Genomic DNA, 17,960 nt, shown 5'->3' with positions numbered 1-17,960 from the left:
TTCTAAAGAGTTTTCCGTAACAAACTTCCAGTGTCATCACTAATAGCAGCTCATGCCAAGGATTACTTTCTTAAAACTGCTACTCAAGCCTTGTGATTTGCAGTACACTTCTTATTACAGGATACATTATGCAGAAACCCTCTGCTATGTGATGGGACATGGCAACCCTGCTGTGAGAATGCCTATCAGCGCTTCTTTTAAGGCCCTTTCTCAATTGTCAGCAAAGTATTTTTTAAGGTTAAAAGGTGTAAAATTATTCTGAAATGCTTTTCTGACCTGTCGCCTATCACTGCAAAAAGCTATAGTTCATTTTTTTTTTCTAAAATTGTATTTTTTTAAATGTGATAATATTATAAGAATAAATCTAGTAAGAGAAATATGGTTTTCTATGCTTTTCATGATATTTTTGTAATTTTTCAGTACCAATTCACATTAGCATTGTGGGTCTCTTTTATTTCTGATTTTCTTCATTATAATTCTTCCTCTCCCATGAGTCAGTTACAATGTACAATTAATAAGAAACCAGCATTTTTTTTTTTCCAAGTCTTTTCATTTTATTTTTGTGGATTGTTCAAATGAATTCCTGAATCATATTCTCTAATGTAAAAGTCAAATGCAGCAGGGTCATGAAGCATAATCTCATTATTCTGGTATATAAAGCTCACAAGATCTGTCATTCTTCAAGTGCTACCTGTACTTTGATTGAAACAACATTGAATATCAGCAGGAAAACTAGAAGAAGGCTCCTATTCTCCAGACTAGTGGCTGGCTTTTGTAGCTTTGCAAGCTGCTTAACTCTCGATTTCCCAGGCTACGTAAACCATTTGAGGTCAATGATCCTATAGTTTTAAATCCTGTGCACAAGAGGTTACCATCTCCCATTTTCTGTAGCTTAGAATTTCCAATTGCAGCTGTTTATACACCAGCGCAGTGCTGGGAGACATCTGAAATCACTTTATACTGAATCTCATGGTCTGTATTTTAGCATGGTTTTATCCACGTGTACTGGAGAACTCAGCCTTGTAGTTGTGTCAGACATGGAGGGACTCAATGACCCCCCCGGTATGTGATTATATGCACACAGCAATGTGTGCTGCAGCTGATGCCAGGGAGAGTACAAATGGATGGCGAAGAGGAAAAAGATGCTGTGCTACCTTTATTCATTGAGCTGTGTGACCTGTACCAAACGAACAAGATGTTTATGCCCAGGACCATGACACAGGTATAAAATGGGGCAAAAATCTAAAATGGCATCATTGTTTTTCACTCAAATTCTTGTGGGGATTTATATCAGTCTTCTCTAACACAGACTGATCTACTTCTCTTGCAAAAAAAGCTATCAGTGGCATCATTAGGGCTTTATTCCTGCACCTCTCAGTGCTTTTGGTAATGAGAAGTTCTCCCCACTCAGATGTGCAGGTTTAGTTCCTTCTGTCTGCTGGCATTATTCAGAGAGAAGGCAATGACACAGTCTGCTTCACACTGATTTTGCTACATATCCACTTTATTAGCTTTGCTTGCTTATTTTGGGAGTCAAGACCTGGCCCAGCACCTCTCAGAGCATGGGAGATTGTGCTCAGGTCACATGCTCCAGCTGGTACCTCAGCCCTTGCCCTTGTGTAGCTGCAGGATAGGAGCAAGCCTTAGCTTCACTCAGCTCTGTGTGCCAGGAAAAAGTATCCAGACCCTGGACATGAGGACAGAAAGTGAACCTTCATATCACCACACCAGAAAGGGATTCCACACACAGCGTCTTCCGAGGATGACGACCACCTGAACAGCAGTGACCCTCTAGCACCTAGAGATGCCTCCAGAACATGCATCCTAACCCCACTCCTCTGGTCGTTCGTGTTCAGTTATGCAAAATGGAGTGATTCTTCTAGACAGTAGACCAGGACATTTCTAAAACTACTCCCAGAGATTTTGAGCTCTAGTAATTAGAAGATTATTACAAGCACAGAGTGCAAGCAAGGTCATTGTTGGCTACAACAAATCACTAAAATCTTGATAGTGGACAATTCTAGATGAGATTGTTACAAACATTATTAAGTTAGATCCTAATAACCAAACTCCTTGCTTTTCAAAATACATTTTTACAAAGTACAAATATAAAGCCATCAAACTGAATGCCTGGTCTTTATTCCTTGCCAGTCTTCCTGCAACTATTCTGAATGCTATCTAACAATACTTGTGTTCTCAAAACCGCACTTCTTCCATAAGGGGCTTCAAGGAGTTGATGAAGTGACATCTGCCTTTGGCTCTCTCTAGATGCTGTGTCTTTGAAGAAGTCTATTTTTTGTTCACTCTCTGCATTGTTAGGCATGTCCAGAATCCCAAGCATACTCCATACATTAAGAAATCAGTTTACTGCCTAAGCATATAAGCTAATCCCCTCAAGTTTCATCTTTTCAGAAATTTAGCCATGTGCTTAACAGTAAATATGTCAGTAGTCCCTTGCTTACTCTCAAGTGTTACTTTAAATGTATATATAAGCTGTGTGTGGTTATTGTCCTAGCTTAGCTTCAACAAGAAGAGGTTATAAAGTCACTTCGGAAACATGAAAAAGAAAAAAAAAAAGGAATAGACAATGTAATGCTATCCAGTTCTCTGTGACTAGACAATTACAGTAAAAATCACTTGAACCTTGCCAGACTGACTTCCCAGGGATCTCAGTTGGGATTCATGTTTTAGCATTTTAAATTCAGATGTCTTGTTCTGAAGCCGGGGTTCCTTTATCTCATTGGAAAGAAACATGCATCTTCAGAGGCACTTCATCTCACCCTAAGGCAGGCATCTAAGACCCTAACAAACACAGTTCTCTTGTGTCACCAGGAAAAATTCACAGGACTCCAAGTGCTTGGGAAATGCTTACAGAGAGCAGCTACTGAAGTTCCACATTGAATTCCTTCTACATCCAAACTTCAGCTGAGACCAGGGTTATTGTCATGATGATGTTGTGTTATGACGAGCCTTCATAACCCTTCTCTTGCAGTCAGGTATTGAAATCGCCACTATGGAGACAAAGTGTAAGAAAATTAGAATGGGCAGTCCTCAGGAAACCAAGGATTTGTGTTTTTACATCATTTCAGTGCCATTAGCCAAACATCCACATAAGAAAGTCTCTATTTAAAGTAGGTGCTACTTTGAGAATTCCTGTGTGAAAGGCAGTCAGTTAAGTCATCGGGTACATTGAATCAACAAGCAGAGTAGAGTTTCGTAATGGACTGTAATGGAAATCTACTGGTGAGCTCTACTACCTGCCAAAGATACTAGGTTAACTTTGCAGGACACTTGGAAAAAAGCGTCGCTTTTACTGTTTGTTGTATTCAGTCTAACTGAGGCATTGAGCACATGAGCTTGGCCATTCCTTTGGATTGCAATGGAGAGAGATTCCTGTTCTAGGAATCCTTGTCCAAAACAGGGTTTTGGTAGTGGACAGATGAAGCATATCTTTGAGTGCTTACAGGTTTGGGCAGGTGTCAGGAAATAAGAAAGTCAGCCACAAGACACATTCAGTGGCAATGTGCCCAAGATGGACATACACAACTATTTATTTATTTGTTTATTTATACAGGTGTAAATTAAATGAGGAGTAAGGAGTAAACAAGTCAGCTTTAATAATCAGAGAATCTCTGGAGTTTAAAAAAAAAAAAAAAAAAAAGTAGCAGCAATGCAGCAACATTATGCACAGGTTTTTATTTCCGGATTTTATAATACAAAATATCATATATTTTTCTTAGTAAAAGAGATTGCTTCCAATCTGTGCTTTTTCATTGATATTCACTTACTTTGATACATTCTTTTCACCTCCTGAATATAGTAAATTGTTTTCCAAGTATTGTCTGAAAAAAACCAATTTTTATGTGCCTTTTATTCCCTTTTTTTTTTTTTTGTGGATATTCATACTTTTCAAAAGAAACACATATTGCTGTAAATCTAATAATTTTTATTATTATTATTATTTTTTATTTTAGCATGCTGCACTGGTTAGTCATCAAAACAAAAGCAGCAACTTCTTTAGATGTGTTCTGAAAAAGTTAAGCTAGAGTAGAATATAAGAGGACACAAATGTTTTGGCTTGCTTTTAAAATCCCAGTGGGTTTTCATATATGTACGTATGCCTATAAACATACAGATACACATATAAAACACAAAGGAATCAGATGAGGTAACAGCACCCCCTTCTGAGAGTTAGGACCAGAACTTATACCCTCACTTTAAACTGAACGAGGACACTTTTCCACTTTTCACCACAGTGCTTCATCTTTTCTATGTGCAGCAGCTACTTCATGTTTTTTCCTGCTGTACTGAAATAGGGAGATGCATGCACCATTAACCTGGGATTTATCCATTCTTCCCTGTAACATTGCAAGGACTGCTTAGTTACAGGCAGAAATTACAATTTGGAGCTGGGAAGTCCACGCAAAATTCTTTTGTTCAACACACCTATTGAATGAGTTCATGCATTTGTTTTTTGTATGTGAAAGACTTTTATTTGCCTTTTACAGTCCAGGTATGGTGGAGAAAGGTGTGAAGGGCAGAGATAACTCAGCAGAATTATCATGCAATTCTTCATCAGGTTAGCTGTCTGAGAGGATGGAGCCTCGTGTGTTTTGAATGGGGCCTCCTCTTCCCCTTCCTCATCAGCTCTGCTAACTCTTGTCTGTGGGCAGGGCAGGGAAGGACCAAGCTCCCATCTTCCTCTTGCATCAGCTCAATAAATAGTTTATGCAGCCTCTAGTGGGATTATACTCAGCGCCATTCAGCATCAGAAGAGCTGCAGAAGGACTCCTTCTGAGTCTCCCTTACTGCATACCTAGCATCAGCAAACATCAGCTGTCTCTCCTTTGGTCTGGCAGCACAGTTGACCCACCTATTTCCAAGCTCTAAAAGATAAAAACAGACAAAATGGATTCCCGCCTCTTCTATCCTTTCTCAGTGCCATATTTCCCTTCATGTAGTTTCATTTCAATGAGAATGAGAAGGTGCTTCCCTCACTTGCTGAAGATAAGATGGGCTCAGCAGAGCACAGTGTGGGCAGAGCTCTTGTAACGCAATGAAAAGCATCTCTGTGAATGGCTTCATCTGATCAAACAAAGCTGTAGGGGCTTCGGAACCATCTGGACAGTCCCCAGCTCACCAATACAGGGCCAAAATAAATCATAGCAAATAACAAGAATCGTGTCACAAAGACCTCACAGAATTAGCCTGAGAAATATAGCAAGAGTCAAGAACGAAAGGGAGAATATGAAGAGTACTTCTCAAATTCCCATCTCTTGCTGTAAACAGATCTGTGATATTTCTCAGCACATGCACTGTATAAATAGTAGCTTGCATACATGTTGCTGCAAAAAAAAAAACATCTGTAGAGTCTGCAACAAAGCAACCAAAGAAACATCAGAACAGTATTGACTCTTTTTAAAACCGTAATAGAAAGAAAAGCGTTTAATGAAGGGTGCTAGACTCTAATGAAAATAGTGAAGGAACTCTGCAGCTTAAAGCACTGAAATCCACATGAGGTTGAGCTATGTATAATTTGCCATGACAAATCTGTGCTCTAGCAGAAAGAGTCACAGCATGTGCAGAAAAAAAGTAGCATGAGCATAAGATAAGATAGACACCATTTCCTATTTGTGGTCCCAGAAAAAGAAAACAACAACAACAAAAAAACCAGCCAAACAAATAGAAACAAAAGCCAGTAATACTGAAAGGGAAAGAAGCTCTCCTAGGATGTTTATAAAGGGATACACATAGGAGTCAGTACAACAATAACATCGTATAATGAGGAAGATATTACATCTGATAAACTAAGTAAGTCCGTGAGATAGTGCTGAATCTGAAGAATGAGCTTTCAAAACAGCTTTTTGCAGCCCAAAACCTGTAGCAAGCAAGATGCTGAGGTGTGCATGAAGAATGTTGCTGTGACAAGGACTTATGAACTAATTACAGTGCGTATACATAGAAACACCTGAAGCCCAAATTACAGTGGTTCTTGTTTTTTTGCTTAGTGCTGTTACACAGAGGGCTTCTGTTTATGATTAAGAGCTACATCTACACGCAGAGAAAATGCAAAACTTAACCGATTTGGGGCAATTAGTTCAAAGAGTGCCTGCATATTTGGGATCTCTCAGTTCAAGCGCAGCAAATGTGCATGCTAAGGCTTAAATTCCCACAGATACAAACACACAGATCACAATATTCATCAATTCATGCAAAAAATACAGTACAAAAACACTAATGTACAAGCAAATCTATTTTATTACAGAGTTCATTAGGACTAGTTGCTGTTAAATGGGATTTCTGCCACAAACAAATAATCATATCTTTGATAGTCCTTTGTTAATTTAGCAGCAATCTATTTCATCAAAGAGGGGCTATACTTCCAGAAAGTCCTCTGACAAAGCAAATACAGGAAAATATTAACATTCCAATCATAAATTTAAATGAACATTCTGTTCACACTTAGCAATCTCAATAGACCAAATAATATTAGATTTTGGAATGAGTTGAGGAGAAATAAATGCTAAATAAAGCCAAGGAATGACCAAGATGATAAAGTGCCTTACAAACAGTACACAAATGATCAGAGGGACTGAAAGGCCAACACAAATCTGTCAGCCTTTTGGGTGGCTGTGGTGGCAGTGGTGGCACAACAAAGATATCTTCACAACACATTCAGTCTGAGTGGCTGCAAACTGCAGGTAGAAACAGGCAATGGTTGGCACAGACAAAAGCAGTCAGAATCGTGTACTCATTAAGGTTGGAAGAGACTACTAAGATCACCTTGTCTAACCATCAACCCATCAAACTAGGTGTGGCAGCTTAGCAAGCCAGTGTATCTCAGCAGTCACAGCAGCCCAAACCATGGAGAAATGCTCCAGCATTTCCAGAAGGAGAGGGATGTTCCATGCAGGATGATGTTGCTAAGCAAGAGCCTGAGCTCACATGTTCAGGAGGGCATCCAAGGAACAAATGCAGGAGATCAGACCCTCAGCACTGCCTTCTCTATACTTCCAGGTGAATGAAAGATACAGTACAACCACTGTGTCTCAGAAGCATCTTGCTGGATGGGCACAAAGGGAGCCAAGCCCCCTTTGGCCAGAAGGGAAGAAAGACCCTGTCTGCCATGGGATGTATTCTTGAATCAAGGCTCACTGGGGCATGAAGTTCCTCCTAGACCTGATGCTCTACTATCACACCACACTGAGTAGATCCAGTGCTTCTTGATAACCAGTGCACAAAGGTGGCATTGGATGGAGGGACACCATTGTCTCTTGCTTGCTCCAACCCCTGCTCAGCACATTGGTGGGCCACATTGCTAGGAGAAACTACAGCAGGACGAAAGGATCAATGTTGGAAGAATTACAGGGTATGGGCAAGGAGAGTTGGAGGCCTGTGTGCAAAGAGAAGGAAAGGAAAATCAGGCAGGATGAGTGTCTGAGTAAGGATGATTATTAAAGGTAATGCCTTTCTGTGCTCGTGCTTTTCCAGTTACACGGCCAAAAGCAAGAAGTGCTGCTTTTAATATCATTCATGATGAAATTCAGAAAGGAAACAGGAAGGAGATTCAAAGGTAGTGGTTCACAAGCTCCCACTCCTGGGCGGATGGGCCAATAATTTTCAAGCTGTGGTCCATTGTCACTTGTACTGCAGGACTGTGTTTACCCTGTGACTTAGTGCCAGCAGTACCGCTGGATAAGGCCTTTCAGCAGATCAGCGTCAAATCCTATTTTCAAAGATTTAAAACAAAAATAATAGCAGCAACAAAGGCCTCATTAAAAAAATTAGCTCTGAACAAAACTTTGGCAAGATACTCTGTGTCTTGGGCAATTCCCCCCACCCACTTTTAAATGAGCATGGATTTGTGGTTTATGAGATGTCTAATTGGTGTGGATTTTGTAGGCATTGTGAGATGGATACAGTTTCAAACTTTCCCAGTTGTTTTTTGGGTAAGAAAATACATCATGAGGGAGAACAAAGAAGGCCCACGTAAGGGAAACAATGACATTCAAGTTGGGTAAGAGGAAGATTAAAAATTACCAGTGTTTTATAATATGCAGACTCCACCTTTTTGGTGTGTTTTGAAACAAGCATGACGGGGGCACACATGTGGCCATGGAGCTTGGCAATCTCAGCACAGCGCCTGTGCTGAGACAAGAAGCCTCTGCTCCTGCGCTGCTGCAGTGATAAGATCTGTCATTTGTCCAGGAGTTTCTCTTCTCATGAGTAGAAAAGCATGCTTCAAAAATTTAGAGAGATTGAAAATTCCTGGTCATTCTGAACAACCAAAGAATAGTGCACGCTCCAGGACAACCCAGACAGAAAACTCCTGCTCCGATGTCTGACTGTGAAGCTAGAACAGACAGCTTACACAGCTGTCTTACAGGCAAAGTGGTAAATGCCTATTTCCTTGTCTGACATTCTGCCCTATAACCAGTTTACCAGTCTTTTTGTTTCACTCTGCCACACTCAGTGCTTTTGTCTTGTCCTTCCTATCTAACCCTGTGCCATTCTCTTTACACTGCCTCTTGTTACTTCGACTCCACTGATCCCATCCCCTCTCTGGCTGGACTGCAGCCTCAGTTTGAGCTCCTGAGTTGATTCATAAGGTTCATGTTTTCTTCTCTTTCAAAACCCTTCTGAAGCTTCTCTCTGCCACAGCAGTCATGAGAAATGAACAGGTGATTAATGGTAGAGATAACACTTGAGGAAGATAGACTAAAACTAGACAAATAAAAACATGTAGGAAGGCACATTACTGGTTTCTGTCTCCCACATCCACCACTCAGGTCTCAGAGCAGCATTTTCAGAGAAAATATAATATTTAATTAGTTTGACATTGCCCTGGCAAGTGCAGTATAACAAATACATAAATAAAGACCACTTCAATGACCCAATGAATGGCCCAGTTGGCTACAGAGGAACTCATAGTCCCACTGGGTGATGCTGAAAGGTTTTTTAAGACCAAGCACAATCAAGGACCAAATAACTCACCTCTTCTGGAATGGCAGCAGCAGTATCCCCAAACACCAATTCACATCAGAGAGAGGAGCATCCAGGCAAGAGCAGACATTATTTCTTCCGATCCAGATGTACACCAAGAAAAACATTAGACCCCATGAGTCCCTTCAGAGAGCTAAGGAAATCTGACTTCCAGCAAACCACCACGTACCAAAAGCCTCTAGAATTAAGAGCTGCAACACAAAGACAGCAACAATTGATTTTCTATTTCTGTGATTTACAGCTACATTCAGATAAGCTGGATGCGTGCTGGGGTAGCAGAGCACATGCAAGTACCACGGTACAGAAATATTCTGCTAGAACATTTTCTCTAAGAGACAAAAGTCGAGGAGTAAAATCACATATTTTTGCCCCACTGCTGCTTCATTTGCCTTCCTTGCTTCAGAAGCCTTTGCCTTTTCCAAGGTCTCTCCTTAAACAAGAAGCAAAATATGTATATGAGGGATGCACATCCAAGAACTGTGAAAATGTGATGCACATCCAAGATCTAAGAAAAATCTTAGAACAATGTTTGTCCCTCCCTCACAGTACCATGAATTCAGTAGGTACATGAGCTCTGTTCTCTCTGGATGGAGTAGGCACACTTCTGAGCCAGCATTTCTTGCCTGAAGCAGCAGTCACTTGGTTATTTGTCCAGCCAACATCCTTTTGTTGATCCATGAAGTTCTGGCACTGCAGATGTGATAAGAATAAAAACATTTAGGCAATTGGTTAATCTAACAAATATGTTAAATATAACGAGACAATGAGATCAAATGCCCACTGCTTTCATTTACACCAGACATAAATCTCAGAGAAAATTGCACAGATGCAATCAGAGTTGAACACGAGAAGTGTTTGGCACATTTGAGCTCTGCTACCCTGAAGATAAGACTTGAAAAAAGGACAGACTGCCTATCAATACCTTCACAGAGCACACCCTTTTGAGCTCTGTAAATACATTACATTCTCCCCACAGTACTTTTTTCTTTTTTCTTTTTTTTTGCAGGGTTGTCTTTGAACATACATGCCCTCATTTCAAACTCAAGACTTTTAAAGCATCCTTCCGATACCTTTCCCCATTTTCGAATTATTAGTAAGCTACTTAATTGTACCAAACATTTACTAACTTTAGTCAAAAGCCTCTGCCAATGCACAAACCTATTTTTGAAATAAGTACTTTTAACAATAAAATATTTTTATAAGTTGTCAGTTGTTTGCAGGTGGCCCTCATGAGCAGGTCTTATTAATGAAAGGTGAGAAGGAACTTCCTGGAGGAGGCAGCTCTGAGAATTGCAAATAAAGTAAACCTGTGTTGCGCTTTAATGGCTGAGTGTTGTCTCCAGATTCACACGACGACTCATTAGGGAATGTCTCAGCTTTCCAGACAATTTGTTTAATTAGAAACTCTCCTAACTTTTATAGGGATTATTTTTAAATCACTTATGAGAATGGGCCTTATTTTTCACCTTTTGTTTTTAAGTTCCTCTCATAGCAAATCATTTTTCAACCTCTAACATTAAGCAAATATGTTCTTCTCTCACTCAAGATAAGAGATTTTTTGTGTAAACAAGCTAATTTAGCTTTTTTTTTTTTTTTTTTTTAATGCACTGTAGGTGCATATTTGCCTCCCATGTAGGCAAATTCCTATTCAGAATTAAAGTTGCCCTGATTTGAAACACTTTTCAATCATCACAGCATCAAATATGTGAAACCAAGAATCAAGCCTATGTTAAGTTTGAATGAGAGTGTCCACATACAATTTTAACGTAATTTAGTTGATGTGAACATCTCACTATCCACAAGCTTCACCGATGGGCTACACACAAATTTATGAGATGACTCTTATTTCACAGCCTTTGCCACCAGAAACCCTCAAAATATTACCTAAAAGCTGATCACCATAACTGTGAAGCTCCCCAAAGTGTGATTCACAGTGCAAGTAGTTTCCACACAATTCAAACCACTTACATTTGGCATTATATTGGTGGGCCCAAAGTTAGTGTGAGTGACAAACCCAAAACACAACACAGAATTAAAAGTATCATCACAGAATCTTATCACAGAATGACTCAGGTTGGAAGGGACCTCAAGGACCATCCAGTCCCAACCTCCCTGCTGTAAGCGTAGGCAGGGCTGCCCCCCACCAGCTCAGCTGCCCAGAGCCCCATTCAACCTGGCCTTGAGCATCTCCAGGGGTAGGGCATCCACACCTTCTCTGGGCAGCCTGTGCCAGCATCTCATTGCCCTCACACAGGCATACCTATGTTGGTACATTCAGCCATACTGAAGGCTACAAAGCTGTCTGGTGGAATATATCAGTTTGCTAGAATGCCACACTCACTTAAGCACTGCCCTTCAATTTAATATGTCTGAGGTTTGCAAGGCCAGCAGGAATGAAGGCAAATGTATTTAAGAGGATTTCAGCCTGCCCTCACAATATGCTTTCTCTGAAGTTTTGCCAGGTTTAGAAAGCTAGTGAAAGGGTTCAAAACTTGGGGAAAACAGTTCTGAATAAAAATAAATAAGCCTGAGTCTTCTGGGGGGAGGGAGGGGGGTGTAACTGGAAAAGAAATTACAGCCTGTTAATGTTTTTCCATCAAATTTCAAACTTGGAATAAAATGGCAGCTGCCCCAACCCATGGATACAATCACTTTGAAATCTCTGAGCAATATCACAAGTGTGAGACTGTATGTATACATAGCATGCAGAATGACACACTAGCTCTGCAAGCAAACACGAGCACTGAAGTTCACACAAGACTTAAATACATGGAAAGCAGAGCAGCTGGGAAGATTCCAAACACCACGTCTTAGTTACTTAATCACCCTGCAAACACATTTCAGATGACTCTGTTTTTATTTGTTTCATGTTAAAATGCAAATCACATACCCTAGTTGTAATGAAACAATAAAATAGAAAATAATTTTTGGCAAAAAGATCTTCTAAATAGATTTTTTTTCCCCCTCAAATTGGCTTGTCAGATACATCCTCTGCTCAGTTTTAGTTCCTTCTCTACATTGCAGTTCTTTTGGTAGGACGCCAAAGCCTGTCAATTAACAGTAAGCCTATCCCTTATGAACAGAAGCAGGGACTGTGATCATGTTCAACTAAGATCAAGGATTAGTAAATCAGCATGGCACCAGATTGCAGACACTATTTAAACCCCACAGGCCTGCAAGCCAATGCAGCAATATTATATTCCAGCTGGATGTTGAGAACAGAATCGCACAGTTACAGGGGAACTCAGTTTTTACCTTTCCTGTGCAGGCAATTACAAGTCTACTGAAAATGAGTGCTGATTAAATCATGTTGGCTTTCTCAAATGCCAGTTAGGAAACATCCACATGCTGCCTCTGCGGGTATCTTATCAAGAACTTTCTATCAAATTAAACATATTTCATTACACCCACAATAAATTATTTGAGACTGGATTTTTTACAAGCACACCAAACGTGCACCAGAGCTGTCACAGAGGTTTCTTCTTAGAGCTTAAAGCGCTGTATTGCTCTCTCAGCCCTTTCATGGCACATGGGGTTGTTTCAAGGTTATTTCTGCCATTTGCTGCAGAATCAGGCACAAGGCACACAGTGAAACATTTTGTTGGCTTAATAAACAGCCTGACCTTCGGGCTTGATTTTCCTTGCCAGGAAATGGCCACCTCCGCAGTATGCATCCCATCTTTGCTATAAGCTTTCCTTCCCCCAATGAAGGATTTTTTCCCCCTTTTATTTATTTATTTCTTTATTTTCCTTGAGAAAGGGTTAGATGTCTTTTATCCCAGATCAAATGACAAGGGAAGGATCTGAGATGTTTACTGCCAGGTAAAGCACAAAGTCATGGGTGTCCAGGGGGACCTCATTCCACAACCCTAATACCAGGCTGAAAACAAATGATATTATCAGAAAATGATCACAGAAAGCAAGCCTTGCTCAAAGAGAAACAGCCTTTATTAACCTCTCTTTGAAATAACCTGAAAGCAAAGTCAAAGCACAATGAGGAAGGGTTACCTGTCCCCCTGTTGCTGCACCCACCAACTGTGTTTAGTGGGAACAACGTGCCATGCACTGCTAAACTGCTCGTGTTAACACAGTGATAGGGCTGTAACTAGAGAAGGCTCTTGGGTTTTTAGTGGAGGTTTTGCTTTAAAACTGTGCAGTAATTTTCTACAACAGTAAAGTAAAACTGGAAGAAAAGATGGTGCTGTGATTTTCAGTCCTGAAATCTGTATCTTCTTTTTCCAGGTCAAGAATGGATGAAGAGGGAGAGAGGAAACCTCTGAGGGGTCCTGACCACTGCTAAAACAATGCCTTGGGAGCTGCCTGCAGCCCAGCAGGGCCTTATGGCACTGCTTGACCAGCTGTCACTTGAGATCAGCAGTGGACCACAGGAGAAGGGATGTGCATCCAGGTGTAGTGTGTACGCTTGTGCTTTTGTGTAGGAATCACTCCCCCTAACTTGAGCAATCTGTTATATAAATATGTGCTTCTGAGCTGGTCACTGTCTGCTTTTGTGATCAAGAAGGAGAAGAAAGCATCTTAAAGTTATGAATCATACCACCTAAAGTAGGCTGATAAAATAGGGTCGTATTCTCCTCCAGCTATAAAGAGAACCAAGGGAGACATTGTCCACACATAAGGACAATTTATACTGTCTAAACTTTGCTGAATATCTGGAGATTACAGGGATGGAAATGTTCAAATGCCAATGTCCTGTTAATAAAAACAATTAATCTGAGGCTCCAAATAATATTCATTTAATGTCATTTTCTCACTTCCACGTTGCACACAAGCCCTGAAACAAAGGATGGAGACTGCAGATATCTGTGTAATCCTGAGAGATGCATTAACTGGTTCTTTTTGATCTCTTTCACAAGTATCATACCAAAATCAGTTTCTTAGCAAATTGTATATTTTCTTCCATCAGAGCCGGGGGATTTAGCAATGGCTCTTACTCAGGACTTTCACAGGTAACATGGATATTAGGAAGGATGTTTTGTGTTTGTGATCTTTTTGCACATTTGTAGTTGTGTGTAAAGGAATTTATTTTCTTTTCAATTAGATCTGCAGGAAAAGCAGTAAATGACTTAATCTCTTTACTGAGAGCATCTTAAAAAATGCTGCAGGAGATTTCTAGTGTTAGACTCATTGAAAACTCCATGCACTGTTTTTCTAGCCTACAAAGAGACTAGCTTCTCATCCAAATGTTGCAGGCACAAGCTCATGACTTACAAACACAACCCTTAGCATAACTTTATAAACAAGCACCTAGGAACAACTAACACATTCTTGAGTACTTTAAAAAGTTTTTTTTAATAAAAATTCTGTCCCGTATCTTCCAGTACTGAAAGATTATCTTGGAAGAAAATCTTTCTTAAAATCAGGATTTTTAAATGCATTAACACCTGATATTTATTGAAGAGATAATAATTGCCATGCAAATGAATTATCTCTAGTGATACTGTCAGTTTTGCCTCTTTAATTTGGACCTGCAAGAAAAGACAGTTTGTTTCATTTGATGTTTTTGCTATACAATTGTTTGGATGGACAGACATTATTGGCTTGCTTGGTGTCTGATGGTCTCTGAACAGCTAAGTAAGAAAAAAGAAGTGAACAGGCTGCAGAAGTTCTGATTGTAAAACAATTGCTCTTTGGAAATGTTACCATGCCAAGTGAAAATTCAAGAACTGAATGTAATTTGGCACTGCTAGAACTTGTTAGGGCTTTCTCTCCTCTTAGCAGTATCCTCATGTGACAGGATTTGGTTTTAAGGAAACTCCTAAAGCAATCCTGTATCAGGTCCATAAGGAGTTTGAAAGCCAGTCTGAAAAGAGGGAGGAGAGATGGCAAACGAAATGGGGATCTACACGAAAAACACAACGAAGCCTGATGTAGCCTTTCCAGTTGCCTTTAAAGCCAAGAAGTACAAGCCAAAAGCTCCTCTGTGCCCTTCAATTCTCAAACTGTGAAGCAAACGTACACAATAACATTTTTTATATCCCCAAAACATAGACAACCACTCATTTACTGAATCCAATTTATATGCCTATCTAGAAAACCTATATCAAGTTTTAAAAATGTACACAGTGCAAAATATGCCTATTTTCTGTGGAAAATTGTGTTTGCTAATTAGAGGCGGAAATACTAAATTATCACTACCACTATCAGCTGACAGCTAATGTTTGTGTCAAACTGCAAAGCTACTAACGAGAAGCACTACAGTTTTGTAACGCGGTCTTTTATTCCAACAAAAAAACCCCACAGGTTTTAGGAATTTTCTTCTGCTGATCTTTTACTGAGCTTATCAAGCTGAGCAGTCGTGGAATCAATCTCACTGAGGAGCTGCAATTTCTCCCCAGTTCTCCCATGAAGCTTAAAATCAGGGCTTTGGCAGCAGCCCTCCCACCCACCCACAGCTTTCATGGATACAGATATAATGTAATTTTATTTTTATCCTGTATGCTCTCATATGGAAAGTCAGAAATTCGTTTGCACAGTCACATAATGTCTATGAAAGCTGCAGGAAGGCAAATTCTGTCTTTGCAACTTAGGAAGTCAGGGTAGAGCTTTCAAATACCCCGGTCACCAATGCCTTTTAAAGGAAAAAAAAAAAAAAGCTTTCCTTTCCTTGCTAATTTCTGACAGCAGGTACATGACTAAATATTAGGTTGAACCTACATCCTAGTTTGGTGTTTGTTCCCCTGTCCTAACAACCATTTATAGTCATAAAAGCATAGGACTGGGGCATCCCAGTTGTTCTTGTCTTTCTTGTCCAAGCAAATTCAAGCATCTTAATCCCTTTTTAAGATTGTGTCGACAGTTTAACATATTAACATATTAAAATAATACTTTCAGCAATCAGGAATTCTTCCAGTGTATTCCAGTAATACACTGATTTAGAGTTTTTCTGTCTGATCTGAATTTCATTTTCTTGCAGCCTAAGCCTGTCATTTCTCTCCTATCCATCTTAGTGAAGAAGTACACGTTATTCTCTCCCGTGCAGCAGCCCTTATTTCAGCACCTACTATATCATATCTCAGAATTTCCTTATTTCAGGCAAGAGAGGTGAGAGATTCCATATTTTCTGGAGCTTTAATCATTTTCACTGCTGTCCTTCCAATTTTCTTCTGAAGATGCAATACCTCAAAATGGACAAAACAATAGACCTTGTTAGTACTGAGCAAAAGGAAAGAAGAACTTGACATGTCATACATGCTGGATTCATATATTCATTTTTATATCCCAGGATGATGAAGTTTTTGTTTGTTTGTTTGTTTGTTCGTGGCAGTTTATAGCCAATTTGTGAAGAAATTTGAATTCTGTTCCTGGCTCAATATGCTGCAGCCCCTCTCAAATTTGCTTGTTTTCAAATGTGCTGAACAGAATTTCTATTAGTTGAGACTGTTAATGAAAACTGACTGGGGTCACTGACACTCAGCTGCTCTTTTTCAATACAGTGAAACATGTCATTTCATGGTGGGAGAACACAGAAAATACTATTTTCTTTTCTACATCTGATTATATGTGTCATCTGTTCTATGTCTTTACACTGTTATTTGTAATGAAATTACCTGCAGCAGGTCTCCATTTTTCAAATCCCAAATTTACCAAAATGTAAGGTTTGAAGCCTGGCTTTTCTTTTTATAGAGTTTCGTTTCTATTTGCTTTGTTTTTCTGTGCAGAATGAGTGCAATCAAGGGGAATATCCATTAAAGTTAAAGGATGAAGGGACTTATTACATGGGATGTGAGAATTATTTGTTAAATACATTTACTTCTTGGTAAATACATCCAAGGCTAGGAGGAAGTGACTTGTTATGTAAGGATGTTCTGTCCCTCCAATTGGCAAGAGTGAAATTATCATAAGAAATGAAAAGAAAACAGAAATAATTTTCTGCAACCTATAGGAAGAAAAAATTATCTTGTAATGTAAATGGATGTCAGGGGGGAATCCTTCCATAACAAATTTATTTGTAGGTAAAATGAATGTTTAAATATATTAAAACAGCTGAGGTTTAAATACAAAGCATTAAAAAGCATTTGCTTAAAACATTTCACCAGACACATCAGTTCATTTTTCCATTATCTTTTCATAGTAAACTCAAACTCCCACAGGAAAAAAAAGAGTAGGAGGCTGTGTTCTTTCTTCTCTAAGTGGACACCTGAGAAAGATATGTAAACAAGAAGAAAGAATATTTTATCATGAGATGGCACAAGATTGGTCCTTCAATCCTTTCTTTTAAATATGTCTTTAAAATTGCTTTGAACAGTCTTTTTCTCCTAACCATGTGCACAGCCATGCTGTCAACTAACCTTGTCAGATTGTGGTGTTGTACTCCTAAATTCCAGTTTTTGCCCTTAAAACGAAATCAAGTGCATTGTGAAGGACAGTTTCCCTCAGAGAGTGTTCCAACCAGATGCCCTGGAAGGCACTGCAGCAAGGCTGGATCCTTCTGTCGCACTCCACCTTGCTTTGAACATCCCTGCAAAAACTTGCTTTGCACGCTAGGTATAATTTTTTTTTTTTCCTGGAGATTAAGAATATTTAGAAAATTATTTTAAGAATGCTGCCTTTCTATCTGCCAAATACAGCTTCAAGGTGGGTCTAGACTAGGCAGCCTTGTGAGGACTCGCCTAGATCAGTGCCATGTTCTGGGTTCCTCAGTTATTGAAAGAAGTGAGTTATTTGCAGACTGACCCGAAAAAGGCAAAGGAATGTTCAGAAGACTAAAAAGACTTCCTAATGAAGAAGGTTTTATCCTAGAGAAGTTACAGAAGCAGTCTTCAAATATGTAAAGACTCCTTTAAATGCTCATGTTTATTGGTAAGTGTTCATATCTGTGAAGGCTGGACAGCACTGGAGTTAAATGGAAGCAAGAAAAAGTCAGGTTAGGAACAGAAAAAGACTTTGTAACAGATAAACTGGAGAAGCAGAGGAACAGATCATGTGAGGAGACAATG

At 39.6% G+C, this 17,960-nt stretch overlaps 1 long non-coding RNA gene across 1 annotated transcript in view; it reads right to left on the bottom strand.

Moving 5' to 3' along the window:
- Nucleotides 1-575: 575 nt before the first annotated feature.
- Nucleotides 576-17,960, bottom strand: part of LOC122192947 — a 40,853-nt gene continuing 23,468 nt past the window's right edge. Inside the window, exons 2-4 of the long non-coding RNA XR_006182750.1 lie at nt 9,553-9,693; nt 8,995-9,194; nt 576-3,011 (exon numbers count right to left, since the gene is read on the bottom strand). This is a non-coding gene — a long non-coding RNA (uncharacterized LOC122192947). The remainder of the gene's footprint in view (nt 3,012-8,994; nt 9,195-9,552; nt 9,694-17,960) is intronic.

This window comes from Lagopus leucura, unplaced genomic scaffold (genome assembly GCF_019238085.1).
Source record: "Lagopus leucura isolate 7727_CA_CO unplaced genomic scaffold, USGS_WTPT01 125-15_obj-0_obj, whole genome shotgun sequence".
NCBI classification, from domain to species: domain Eukaryota; kingdom Metazoa; phylum Chordata; class Aves; order Galliformes; family Phasianidae; genus Lagopus; species Lagopus leucura.
The sequence above is the reverse complement of the archived record's forward strand: the minus strand, read 5'-3'. Positions and strand labels throughout refer to the sequence as shown.